At 39.1% G+C, this 13,110-nt stretch overlaps 1 protein-coding gene across 2 annotated transcripts in view; it reads right to left on the reverse strand.

The window, feature by feature from the left end:
- The window catches only part of NYAP2 (neuronal tyrosine-phosphorylated phosphoinositide-3-kinase adaptor 2), a 133,741-nt gene that overhangs the window by 52,913 nt on the left and 67,718 nt on the right, over positions 1-13,110 (reverse strand). The gene's annotated exons all lie outside the window — the stretch shown is intronic.

Genomic DNA, 13,110 nt, shown 5'->3' on the forward strand with positions numbered 1-13,110 from the left:
ATTTTTTAAATTGTACATTTTGTATAATTCAATATTAAATAAAGTACAGCCAGAAGGCTGTCTGGAAACCCTAATCATGAAATTAAAGATTCAATATTGCATTTTGCAATAAAATACAAAACTCCTAATGCTTGGAAAAATTGGAGGCAATTGAAAAATAGACTGACAGAACACCAAGTGTCCCAAGTAGGAGCTTATAAGAACACAAAAAATAGATAGTTTTTCAGATAGTCCTGAAACACAATCCCATCCAGACTGGAACTGGGATTGTAGCTTAAAGAATGGTAGCATTCAAATTTTGTCCTCCTCATCTTTACTCCAGATAGAATTTTCCACATCTTTCCTTTTTAAAAAATGGTTTTACTATGTACATTGTTCAGTGTGTATAGAAGGGTTAGGGAATATGAGCTTCCACATACCTATGTTTGAAAGTTAATATATAATTTGGGTCCAAATTTATTCAGAAAATTTTAAATAAAGGTAAAGAATGTTGTATTTCACAAGTTGCAGTAGCACTACTGAGATGAATGAAACTGGTATAGGCATATACAGGTGTACTATAAGAAGCACAGAAATAAATTGGCTGTTATGAAACTACCACTATCCTCAATTTATGACTACAATCAAACCCAGAATTATGGTCGTAAGTCATGCCAGTCACTAAGCAGTCACCATGTGATCACACCTGATTTTACAACCTGTTTAATGGTAATCATTAAGCAAATATGGACATCACCTGAGGAAATAAAAATAAGTCAAAGTTTTCAGGTGAGATAGGAGAATAAAGGAGTCAGTCAATTTAATTTAATTAATGTAACATTTAAAATTTAGGCACCACCCATCTCTAAACTCTAGATAGGGTTGTCAAACTCCCGGCCTGTGGGCCAGATGTGTCACTTGCTGGCCACACCTATGCCCAGGTTAGGGAAGGGGGAAAAAGTCCTGATACATCACGTGATGCCACCGTGACAACATGAGTTTGACACCCCTGCTCTAAGAGGTATACAATAAGACCAAACAGAATAGCAAATACAATATAATGTTTATAAAAAAATGGAATGAAAAGGGAAGAACAAGAGCTAATTCCAAGTCAGGATAACAACCATGACATCCTAAAACAAATCTGACAGGAGGCCGAACCATTCTAACCCTAACTAATTTAAAATTACAAAAGGGAAATGAGAGACACAGCATTCCTCTTGGAGTGCCAGGAAGGTGACTCATGAGCAAGAGGTAAAAGGAGACTGTACAAGGCTTTTCCTGGCATTATGCCCTGCTGGCATGTCTGCTTGCAGCTTGAGAAAATTCTATCCATGAAGGAAATGAACCCAATGCTATCTGGAAAGATGATTTAAGCCAAGAAAGTGAGGAGCACAACAGTGTGCGATCCATGGAGTGGAGGAGTGGATCATGAGTGGAATAACCAATGAGTAGCACGCTTAGATTTGGGTTGATGCTATCAGGAAGAAATTGACTCAAAAATGAAGAGAAGAAATGGACTTTTACAAGACAAAAGGTTGTTGAATTGTGTATTTGTGTTTGAGGTTTAAAATGTCCTGACCTTTTAAGAGCTACCTGGCTGTGTAAGACAGGGGTAGGCTACATTGCCCCCATGAAAAAAAATAAATCTAAGTGGGGCACTCATTTCTATTGAGTTCAATAGCTTTTGTTCTTATTTATGTATTTAATCTGGTTGTGAATTGTATATCTCTATGATTATTTTTAGATAATAGATTATTCAGACTTTGATACGGAAACCAAGAAAATCAGTTAAGTTTGTTCATAACAAAATATGACTTGGGATTTCAAGAGTGGGGAAAATACTTCTGAGATGACCCTGCTGGTGAGAGAGTTAGCAGACTGTTGAAGGAAGTTTGAATAGGAATTGGAAAAGAAACTACTGAGCCCAGATATTTGGAAGTTTCTCTCGGGGATACAATTTTCTTGAACTCAGAACTGCTACTATGTGATTAAACAGGGCAACCCAAAGAACCAGAAAAATAAGTGCAACATTATTTTTTTTATCCTAGCAAACATACAAACTCTCTTTCAGTATCCAGGGGTTCAGGGTTGAAAAGAGCTTTGGGTTGCTCCAGCTGAGCTAGCTGTAAATAAATTTAACTACCTAAGAAATTTTTCAAAGAAGATATTTTTGGAGTTCAAAGGAACAGCAGAGTTTTCAACGAAAATGTGGCTTCTGTAGTTTAATGTAGATACTATACTTATCTGTTATCAATAATCAGGGTCCCTTTTTTCCCCTCCTTATTGGGTAAGTGGAAATATGAAATTACATTCTGCTATTTCTTTTCATGATTATAGTGTATAAGGGAAAAGGACAATTAAAAGAAAAATAACAGGTTTGCTGTTTTCTATTCTGCCTCATCGATTTACCAGCTTTTGGAACTACTACAGAGGTAATCTGCTGTGCAGTTCAACTCAGGAAGGAGAACAGCACACAGTACAAGGGACAATTAAACACCTACTCTTAACCCGAAAACCTTCATTTTTTGTTTTCCTTAAAAGCCCAATAAAATACTTGTAATAATCATGAAAGACAAGGTTACTGTTTTCCTCACCTTCTACTACCATCTAACAACGATTCCAGAGTTTTGATGCCCAGATGTGGAACATCGTAACCATACCTGATGTGATGACTTGGGATGTGGCACAAAAGCAACACAACCAGAGAACAGGACTAACTCCCCTTTATTGTTCCTACTGTGCCCCCAAACGTTCCCACATTGACTACAAGTCCTGGAGCAAAGCTCTCACACACACCTTCAGAAGCTTCCAGCTGCAAGTAGTCCAGCAACCCAGGTTGACCAAACAACAACCAGGGCCAGCAATCCAATAAACCAGATAAATCAACAGCAACCAGGGGCAGCAGCCCAATAAGCCAGGTTAGCTAAACAGTATCCAGACCAAGAAGTTCAGCAAAGCAGGCAAACTGGGCAAGCCCCACAAGACATACAGCAATCTCCAGGCTTTGGCAAGTGTACACAAGGCTCCACAGATTCAATGCTTGTTCCCGACAAATGCCCCTCCCATCTGCATCTCCTTACATCTCAGTCCCCAGGTGTGCCTTGTGAAAGGGGGCGGGGTACTCTCCTCCCTCTTAGCAGGTTCAATCTGTGTTGATCTTGCCATCTCTCTTCCCTCCTTGCTTTCGGATCGGGAAGGTGTAGTCATTGCTCTTCTCCTGAGCTCTCTCTGTCTGCAGGCCTTACTAATTCAGAAAAGCCTTGTCTGGACTGGCTCTGCCCTTCCCCAGTTTCCTCCAAGGCCAACAGAGCCAGAGCTCATCTTCCCCAAAGATTCCGACTCCAACAGGTGCATGATACCTGAAAAACAGCTCCCAGAAGGCTTTTTTCAGTACTTCACCAAACATTCTGAAGCTGGCTGTTCCAATGTTATGTTTTGATATGAAACATATCAAATGATATGTTTAGGTTATATGAAACTTGCTTCACCTTCTCTTAATTAAATGCTGCATTTAAAGTTGTTTAGATTTATTGTATTCATTTAATGCAATATTGGAATTCCTTCTTTTTTTTTTTTACTTTGTCCTGAGTGGTATTCATTTTAAGATAAGTAATGTATCCTTAAAGTATTAGTAAATAGATAGGAAGGAAGGAAGAACTATCATGTTTGTACCCCTGGAGAGAGAAAAGAATTCCTAAAATTGTTAAAAAAAATAATTCTGCCTGTGGTGTGTGTGTGTGTGTGTGTGTGTGTGTGTGTGTGTGTGTGTGTGAGAGAGAGAGAGAGAGAGAGAGAGAGAGAGAGAGAGAGAGAGAGAGAGAGAGAGAGAGAGAGAGAGAGAGAGAGAGACTCATATATGTAGAATATGAACTCCAGCTGACCTTTGAATTCTATGAAGGTAAATTGCTAATCATATGATCCTCAACATGTGGGTTATGGTGAGGCAGAAATTTTTTTTATAAGGGTTCTCATGATAACATCCAGAATCGAAAGTCAGGTAAGCTTTGTTATTTTGTGTCATAGAGACACAAAGGGGTAGACACAGTTACTTTCCTACTAAACTGAGAGATCTAGACCAGTGACTTTATTTATTAGCTTTTGTTCTGTCAGTTTCTTTTTTTATTGCTTTTGATTCCTCCAATTAACAATGTCTTTTTCAATGATTCTTACCTGGAATTATATGTATTCAAGTTTTAGGTTCATTACTAACGCTTCCAGTAATTTCTTTCTTTTTTCTTTGTTTACTGTTAAATTATTTCTTCTCTTTATAGTCCAAAAGAAGCTCAATTTTCTCCAGCACCACAATTCAAAAACCTTGTTTTTATTTCATTCAACATGTCCAGTGGTCCAGCTTTAATAGCCATATGTTACAATTGTGGGAAAATGGTATTGACAATATATACCTTTGTTGTTGTCAGTATGATGTCTCCAACTATTCATTGTCCCTTTGGCTAGGAATTATTAGACTTGTGGTCTAAAACATCTGGAGGGCATCAAATTTCACAGTCATAATTTATCATGTTATATTCCATTAGTCCTCTAAACCTTGCATTAAACTTCTCCTGAATTTCAATTTATCAATGGGTAGGAGAGGGAGGAGGGATGATTACGCTTATAAACTATATCACAGAATTTTCAGATCACACTATGTAATTGCATGTTTTACTACTGAAAAGTCATGTTTTCCTCAAAGTCTATTGAAGGCCCCAATGACCCAGATACTGTAGATATGACATAAAATGCCTTGATACAGAGAAAGCTTACAAATGAACTTCATGTCCAAAATGAATTTCCCACATTTTGGCATGAATTCACATATTTTTTTTCCTCCTCAGCACAGAATTTGGCAAGTTGCTAAGAGCCTTTACTGGTTAAATAAATAAATATAATACACTTCAGTCATGTTTCTTCAATTTATTTCAGTAACTCTGAATTTGAAAAGAGCATTTCATTTCTTAAAAAATCCTGTGTTTGTAAATAGAATTAATATGCTATAAAGTCACCGAGGGCAATATCCAAAGTTGTGAGAATAGAATTTTACTTGCACAACAGAATATGCTCTTTAGTTCCTCCATCTTTCTGTCCAAATTAATCCCAATAGGGTCTCTATACATTCAAAAGTACATTTAAATGGGAAATTTATTTTGCTAACTGTTTTACTGGTGGGGGTAATGGAATTAGAAAATAATTGTATTTTTTATTTTGTACATGCATGCTGCTGTAACCAATCTATTTATGGCAGTATAAATAAATCCTGAAACCCATGAAGAGAAAAATAATAGTGTGGTAAGAGAATCATATACTACAACCAATCCATGTAGATAAATTGAACATTAAAAAATATTAAGATTTATGGAGACAATCCGCATTCTTAGGGCTTTTCCCATCAATAAATTACAGAGTTATCCACCCATCCTTAAATCAGCAAAAAGCTATGGTATGAAATTCTTGAGCCCTATTCAATCTCTATTGCCTCTCCATCTAGTCATCACCCTTAAACTACCTTTTCTGCAAAATAACGGTAGCAAAACCAAGAAATGTGATATGTTTGATACTGCTTTTCAATGGAAAGACAACTTTAATGCTAGTACAGCTAAGAATGACTTAAGCCTCTTTCAGTCATGGATCAAGGACAAGATAAAGCCAGAGCAAACATGATGCTAGGTAGACCATTTGCCATCTTTCCATATATGGATTGTACAATCACATTTACAAATTAACAACCTCTTTTTTAGAAAAAAAAAACAGTTACGTAAACTCCAAGAATCTCTCCAGATTCTTTACTTATGTTTTCCCTTCACTCCTTCCCCCTCCTGCCCCGACCTCCCCCCCCACCACGACTTTCCAGAGCAAATACAGGATATAGCATCTTATCCATTCTTCAATAATAAGCGAGTCTTCTTTCTTCCAGCATTGCACAATCAAAACCCAGATACAATGCTAGGGTATATTTTTGAGTACAGATGAGAACATGGCCTTAACAGAATTACCAACAGTGGGGCCAGCAATAGTAAAGTCAGAATATTTTTAAAAATTCTGCTTGATGTGATGCCATTAGCTGATGCTAATATTATTACTTTTAATTAATTCCATTTGCAATTGCACAATATCCTAGCTAAACAAATACCAGTGGTAGTGTCCTGCTTAAGTTGAAAAGTATGTACTATATTAACAACTGATTAAGTGACTGATTAAAAATAGAATGAAAGATAGAAAAAGAGCAGGTACAGATTAAGGGTTTGGCTCAGAGGTGCGTTGCTGCCGGTTCGGACCGGTTTGAGCAAACTGGTTGTTATGATTCTGTGCAGTTTGGCGAACTGACAAATCCCACCACTGGCTAGCTCCACCCACCCCACCCTGCTCTGCCCCACCCCACCCTGCTCCACCCCACCCCACCCTATCTCACCTCACCTACCTTGGCCAGTGGCTATTGTCATCTCCGTGCCCAGCTACTCTCTGGCTCACTCACCCAGACTACATGGCCCAGGTGATCTCCGTGCCTTGCCCGCTTGCCTGCCTTCACTGTGGCCTACCACGCTGGCCATGTGGCCCAGCTGATCTCTCCCGCTCTGCTCACCCCAGCTGCCCGCGAAGGTAAGGCACTCAGCCGAAGGGTCGCTTCAGGGTGGACTAAGCGACGCTTGGCCACCTTTCAGGCCTGGCTCTCGCCATCCTTCCACCTGCATGCTGCCCACTCACTCTTTGCCTTGGGTTGTGGCTTGGAGGACATGGCAGTCCCTGACTCTGGCCTTCCCCGGGACCTCTGCCCACGTGCCACCTGCATGCCCCCCTCTGGCCTCAAACTACACCACCCAGGCTGAAGCAATTTATCCAGCCTGCGGCCTGCCACTCTCAGACAAAGGACCACAGGGAGGCAACGTGGGCCAGTGGGGGTGGGGTGGGAGCAAGGAGGCGAAATGGCTTGGATAAAGTTCTTACCTGTAAGAAGTCCCGTGCGGAAAGCACTGCAGCAGAGAAAAGCAGCCGGGTTGAATCTCTGGCATCTCTCAGATATTGCAGCCACTTCTTCCAGTCCTTGGTGTTGGGCGAGCCTTGGTCACTTGTGAAGATGCTCCATGTGCTTTCTGGGTCTGTAGCTGTTTTTCTCCACTGCTGCTCTTGCTGGGAGAGCTTCTTGTGCAGCACAATGGAATTTAGCAGCCGTGAGCCACCACTTTGGGTCATGTAAGTCCTATCCGGAAAGTGCTGTGGCAGAGAGAAACAGCATTCAACCTGGCTGCTTCTCTCTGCTGCAGCATTTTCCAGATGGGACTTAGAAGAAAGTGGCAGCTCACAGCTGCTAAATTCTGCTGTGCCTCCCAGCAAGAGCAGCAGTGGACAGAAGCAGCTGCTGACCCAGAGAACATGTAGAGCGGCTCCATGTGCTCTCCAGGTCAGTAGCTGTTTCTCTCCGCTGCTGCTCTTGCTGGGAGGCATCTTTTGCAGCATAGCAAAATTTAGCAGCCGTGAGCCGCCACTTTGGGTCCTGTAAGTCCCATCCAGAAAGCGCTGTGGGCCTGCAGCAGCGAGCGAGAAACAACATTCAACCTAGCTGCTTTTCTCTGCTGCAGTGTTTTGTGGGTGGGATTTAGAGGAAAGCAGTGGCTCATGGCTGCTAAATTTCACTGTGCTGCACAAGATGCCTCCCTGCAAGAGCAGCAGTGGAGAGAAACAGCTGCCGGCCCGGAGAGCAGATGGAGCATTTCCCCGAGTGCCCAAGGCATGCCCAACACCAACAAGAGCCTCAAGAAGTGGCCGCAAGATCAAGCAACATCTTGATGGGAGGGAGGCCTGAGAGAAAATTTCTCTCCCGAGGGCTGCCCACCCAGAGTGCTGCCACCACAACTCTGCAGCTTACCCTCAGGATGGATCAGTAAGTTCTTACTTTGCTCCACGGGAAGGGCTCCATCGTGGAGGGCTGTGTGCCCAGACCAGGTGCTTTCTCTTGGGCCTCCCACCTGTAGCACAGGGAGGAAGAAGTGTGTGGCAGGGAAGGCTGCCTGCAGTTCTTGCAGCCAAAGCCGGGATGTCTGTGAACTTGTGTATGTATGAGATCTTCTGCCTTGAGACCTCCAAGGTACCTTCTAGCCTGTGATTCTAAAGTCTCCAAAACAAGGAAATTTGCTTAAATTGTGTGTGTGTGTGTGTGTGTGTGTGTGAGAGAGAGAGAGAGAGAGAGAGAGAGAGAGAGAGAGAGAGAGAGAGAGAGAGAGGGAGGGAAGGAGGGAGGGAGAGGGAGAGAGAGAGAGAGAGAGAGAGAGAGAGAGAGAGAGAGAGAGAGATGTGACTTCTTAGGGATGGATTTTGGAAAAGTATCAAGAGAAAAGCTAAAAGGGCAATCAGTTTGGGATTAAATTCCAAATGAAACTGAGTCTTCAGGTTAAGGAGACAGGAAGAACTTTCAACTGCAGGTTTCTAAAATCTTATTAAAATGAATGTCTAGAGGCAGCTTTTAACTCAGTAGTCCAGTGGGAGCAAAAGAGATAGGCTATCTTTTAGGCAAAGAAGTGCACGCCCACCCAGTCACATGCCCACCCAGTCTCATGACTACCCAGCCACGCCCACCCAGCCAGTCATTAGGGCAGAAAACCGGTTGTTAAAAAATTTGAAGCCCACCACTGGTTCGGCTGACATTCTTCCTTTCATTCCTCCTTAACCTATCAATGTCTATGGAGATTCTCCTATGGAGATTACCCTATCAATATTTATCTGTACAAAGAAAGCAGACCCATTCAGCTGTTACTGAATAAGAATGGGCAGCATGTGAGTTCTTTTGTTAAGCCAGTGACACGAGCTCCTTGTACTCAGTTGTGTATTACCTGCCTGTAGGCTCATCCACACAACTGCTTTGCCATGCTTTCTTTCCCAATTTGAAACCAGGAGGAAATTATTGGCAGAAATCACAGTGTAGGCATAATGTACATCTTGGCCATGGTGTGGGGCTGCCTATATAGGAATTCCACAAGACCTAATAAGGGTAGTTATTTATCATTTTCCCTGAATTAAATTTGAAAGAGCAATGGAAAGAATGGAAAAAGTTACTACCAATCATTGTAAAGGACATATATCAGGTTGGTGCTTGTAAAGTCTGGGCACTCTATCCAAATAATTTTTTTAATTGTTCTCACAAGATCTCAGAGTCTATTGGATGGTAACAAAGAGTTCATCTTTCCTGGTTGCAAGGTACCTGAATTTGTGATAGATGTAATTGTCACATAAAAAAAGTAGACCTTTTGATGTGGTGAAAGTAATGTTCCATTATGGAGTTCTTCAGTATCTCCACATAATTTCTCCAAAATGACCTATTAAATGGTCAATGTATCAACCAACTGGCCACCAGGTGGCAGTAAAGAGGTAGATGAGTTTTCCTTTGTTTCTGTTGCCATCTGATGGGTTTAAATTGTGTAACCAGGAGGCAGCCCCTTAATAAATGATGTTGAAGAATTGGAATTTGACCCAAAGGTGCTGTTCAAAAGGCAACTGGACTTTGTTTTGTTTTTTCCTTGAAAACATTTTGCTTCTCATCCAAGAAGCTTTTTCAGCTAGAACTGGAGAAGCTTCTTGGATAAAAAGCAAAATGTTTTCAAAGAAATCCCTTACTCCATCACTTACCCATTTACCACACAATAATATCAGAAATAGTTGCATTGAACATAGACCAGACAAAGAAAGTTTGTGCAAGAAGCTGAGGCCTAGTTACTAGACTCTCAAAATACCCACCCCCCGCATCATAGTTTGCTAAAGCAGAATTGAAGAAAACCCCGGGTTACATAAATTATGAATACTTCTGGAAATGTTTTGATGTCAGCTATAATGAGAAAGATTTTGAGATGTTAATTTCATTCATACAGTACTCTTTTTAGACCTATTTAGATCAGTTTCATTGTATAATAAAAACAAATATAGCAGATGTTGTGCCCACATCAGAGGCCTTACAGATGCATATATCTCTCCAACATTGGATTCAAATCACATGGATTGCTATAAATTATTATTATATATTTTTAAATGTGATCGAAGGCAAAAATATGGGCTTTGTGGAAAATTGAAAATCAGAAAATGCAAATACCTATGATTTCAGTTAGCATATTAATCTCAATATGCTTAAAGACTGCATAAATATTTGAGCCACATTATTTAATGGGACCAAAGTAAATCTAAGCTATTTTATAAAGTTTGGACAATATAAACAAGACTAAATTTTGATACATTGAGAAAAATAATATTTATTGGCATGCAAGAAACAGTATTGGGCAAAAGCAATAAAACATTATACAACACCCAGTCAAACTTTTTAAAAAAAGAATTATTACATCTGGTACATTAGTACATTAATTTTATTAATGGTACTATGTACAATTCAGTTATAGTTAAATGGAAATGAAATGAAGTTGACTTGAACCTACAAGTATAAGATGTGAAAATGTTTCCGATTGGAATTTTGTTTTTTGACTAACTTTATAGAAAAGTGCTTTTCTTTTTCATATATACTGTATATATGGGTTTTATTACATAACTATTTTGTCATAGATACTGCTAGAATTGGATGAATAGTCCCATTTGCTTACATCTTTATAGAGAACACTAACTACTGAACAAACTATATTCTTACTTAGAAATGAGAAATTGATATCTTAATATTATGATGTGCCAGAACACACAAATATTCCATCCTGCATAACTGAATAATAATCACACATTGAACAGAGGTGAGAAATTCAGAAAGTGTATTTTGATCTGCTTTTCAACACGGTTAAATACAACTTCCTCATCAGGAATCACCAGGATATCTTGACTACAAGTATTAGCAATTAGTTTCTGAGCAAAACATTATTCTTAAGTTGCTAACTGTATGTCATATATTTTAACACTGCACAGACAAGTCTTCACACCATACCCACAACTTCCTTGAATACCAAAGAGTATGTATATGGAACTTAAAGCATAGAAAAAGCTGATAATAAAAGAAGCTAAACATGTTCAGCCCAACCATAACATTTAATCACAAATATGCAACTCTCCTATGTAGTGTTTATGTTAAATGAGGAATTTTAAAGAACTCAGGAATATGCAGCATGAAGTATAACACTACAAATAATGCTTTTCTAAATAATGCAAAGACTTCCACTCGCTAAAGCCAAATGATTTTTCAGAAAGTCTCTAGAATAACAAAAATGACACATAGTGGAACAAATGTAAGAAAAAAATAATATATTCTAAATTGTGAAATGTTAACTTAGAAAAAAAACTTCAGCTCTAAGGTATAATTTTATTTGCTTTATTATGCCAACCCCCCAAAAACACTTAATTTATAGATTCCTTTTGCTATATCAACGTTATTGTACCTTAATGTTGATACTGAATTGCCTTATTCTTGTTCTATCATGATTCTCTTGTTTTAATATCCTGCTTTTGCATAGAAATATAATACCTAAATTTATTTTTTGTCTGAATGTTCTTGCTCGTTTCTACATCTACAGTTCATCATGGATTTATGGATTGGGTATTTCTTTTCTTTTCTTTTCTTTTAGGTTATTGAAATATAGGGGTATTGAATAGTTATAAATGTATAGAAATTCTTACAGGTTCTACCTGTTCCATAAACTGTACCCACCGTACTGCTTTATTTATTTATATTTATTTATTCAACAAAGTATATAGTTGCCCATCTTATGAAACATAACCCTGGGTACCCACAACAACAGGAAAAAGAATTGAAAACAGTGGGGGGGGGGGAGGGAACTAGAGAAGCTTTCAGGATGTCTAACCACAATTCATCCCCATCATCTGGTGCCACAAGCACCGATGCTTGTGAGAAAACCCAGATCTTTAAGGCTTTTTGGAAGGCTAGAAGATAAGGGCCTATTTCTTCTATATTCAGGGGAAAGGGTGTTCCAAAGGATAGGAGTGGGCTACCAAGAAGGTATGCTGCCATAAGATGGCAACATTTAAAGGACCTGGAGTTTGCTCACTCTTTCAGACTTAGTGTAACAAGAAAAATAAGCTTGCAAATAACCTGGTCCTGTGCCATTTAGGGTTTTAAAGGTGATAATCTGTACCTTGAATTGCACCTGAAAAGAAACTGGAAGCCAGTGCAGCTCCCACTGCAGTGATGTATAATGAGCAAACACTGGGACACCAAAAACCAAATGCTGCCCCCACATTCCAAACCAGTTGTAATTTCCAGTTGGTCTTCAAGAGCAGCCCTGTGTAGAGTGCACTAAAGTAATCCAACCAGAATTTACGTTGTTATCCAACCCAATTATTTCCTTTTGAAGGGTTTGCATTGCCTTATTGATATCATATAATGAAGGAAGCATCACAAAAAACCGTCTTAGCTAGATTATTTTTTCATAGATAATCTTGCAGTGTCCAATGTCATTGGTCTCCAACAAATACTGGTTAGAGGCTAAGAAATGTTTCAGTTTGGACACACCATGCATTAATTAAGCATGACACTCAGTTATATCCACAATGTTTTTACTTATCTTGTTGATTTTCTGCAGCAAAAATCACCTTAACAATGACAGTAGTAATATCCTGATGTTGGCTCTAAAATAATCCTCACATTACCGGGGAAGAGAGTGTATGTTCTATTATATAATAGGAATCTTTCCCCTTCTTTGAGTTTGGAATTATTTTTGATTGCCCTTGTGGTCAGTACCTGGCATTCTTAGCTGAGAAAGGGGGGCAAATGACATCACATACATGATGACATCATAACACAGTTACCTACTTGTATAAGTCATTGAAATGCAGGTATGTCATAGTTGCATTGGCTAAACTGGATATTATGTGTCACTAAAGACCTCAGTGGAGGGTGAACTGCTACAAGGATAACCTGAAAGCTTGATTATTTTTAAAAAAACATTTGGCATTGAACTTATAATAAACTGAGTTTTATCCTTTTTATATTGTTATTTTTAAAATAGGTGGAGGTTTTTTGCATTTAGATTAATGCTTAGTGTTAGCTCAGAGGTGAACAAGAATTACAAATGCTCACATTTTAGTGATAGTACTCTTACTATTTCATACCAAACCATATATCCATTCGTTCTGTTTTTCAGCCAAAAGTGTATTTAAAAATTTTTAGAAGTGAAAAAAACTTGTTCGCAACCAAACTTGCAG

This window comes from Pantherophis guttatus, chromosome 6 (assembly GCF_059756535.1).
Source record: "Pantherophis guttatus breed Tessera chromosome 6, ASM5975653v1, whole genome shotgun sequence".
Taxonomy (NCBI): domain Eukaryota; kingdom Metazoa; phylum Chordata; class Lepidosauria; order Squamata; family Colubridae; genus Pantherophis; species Pantherophis guttatus.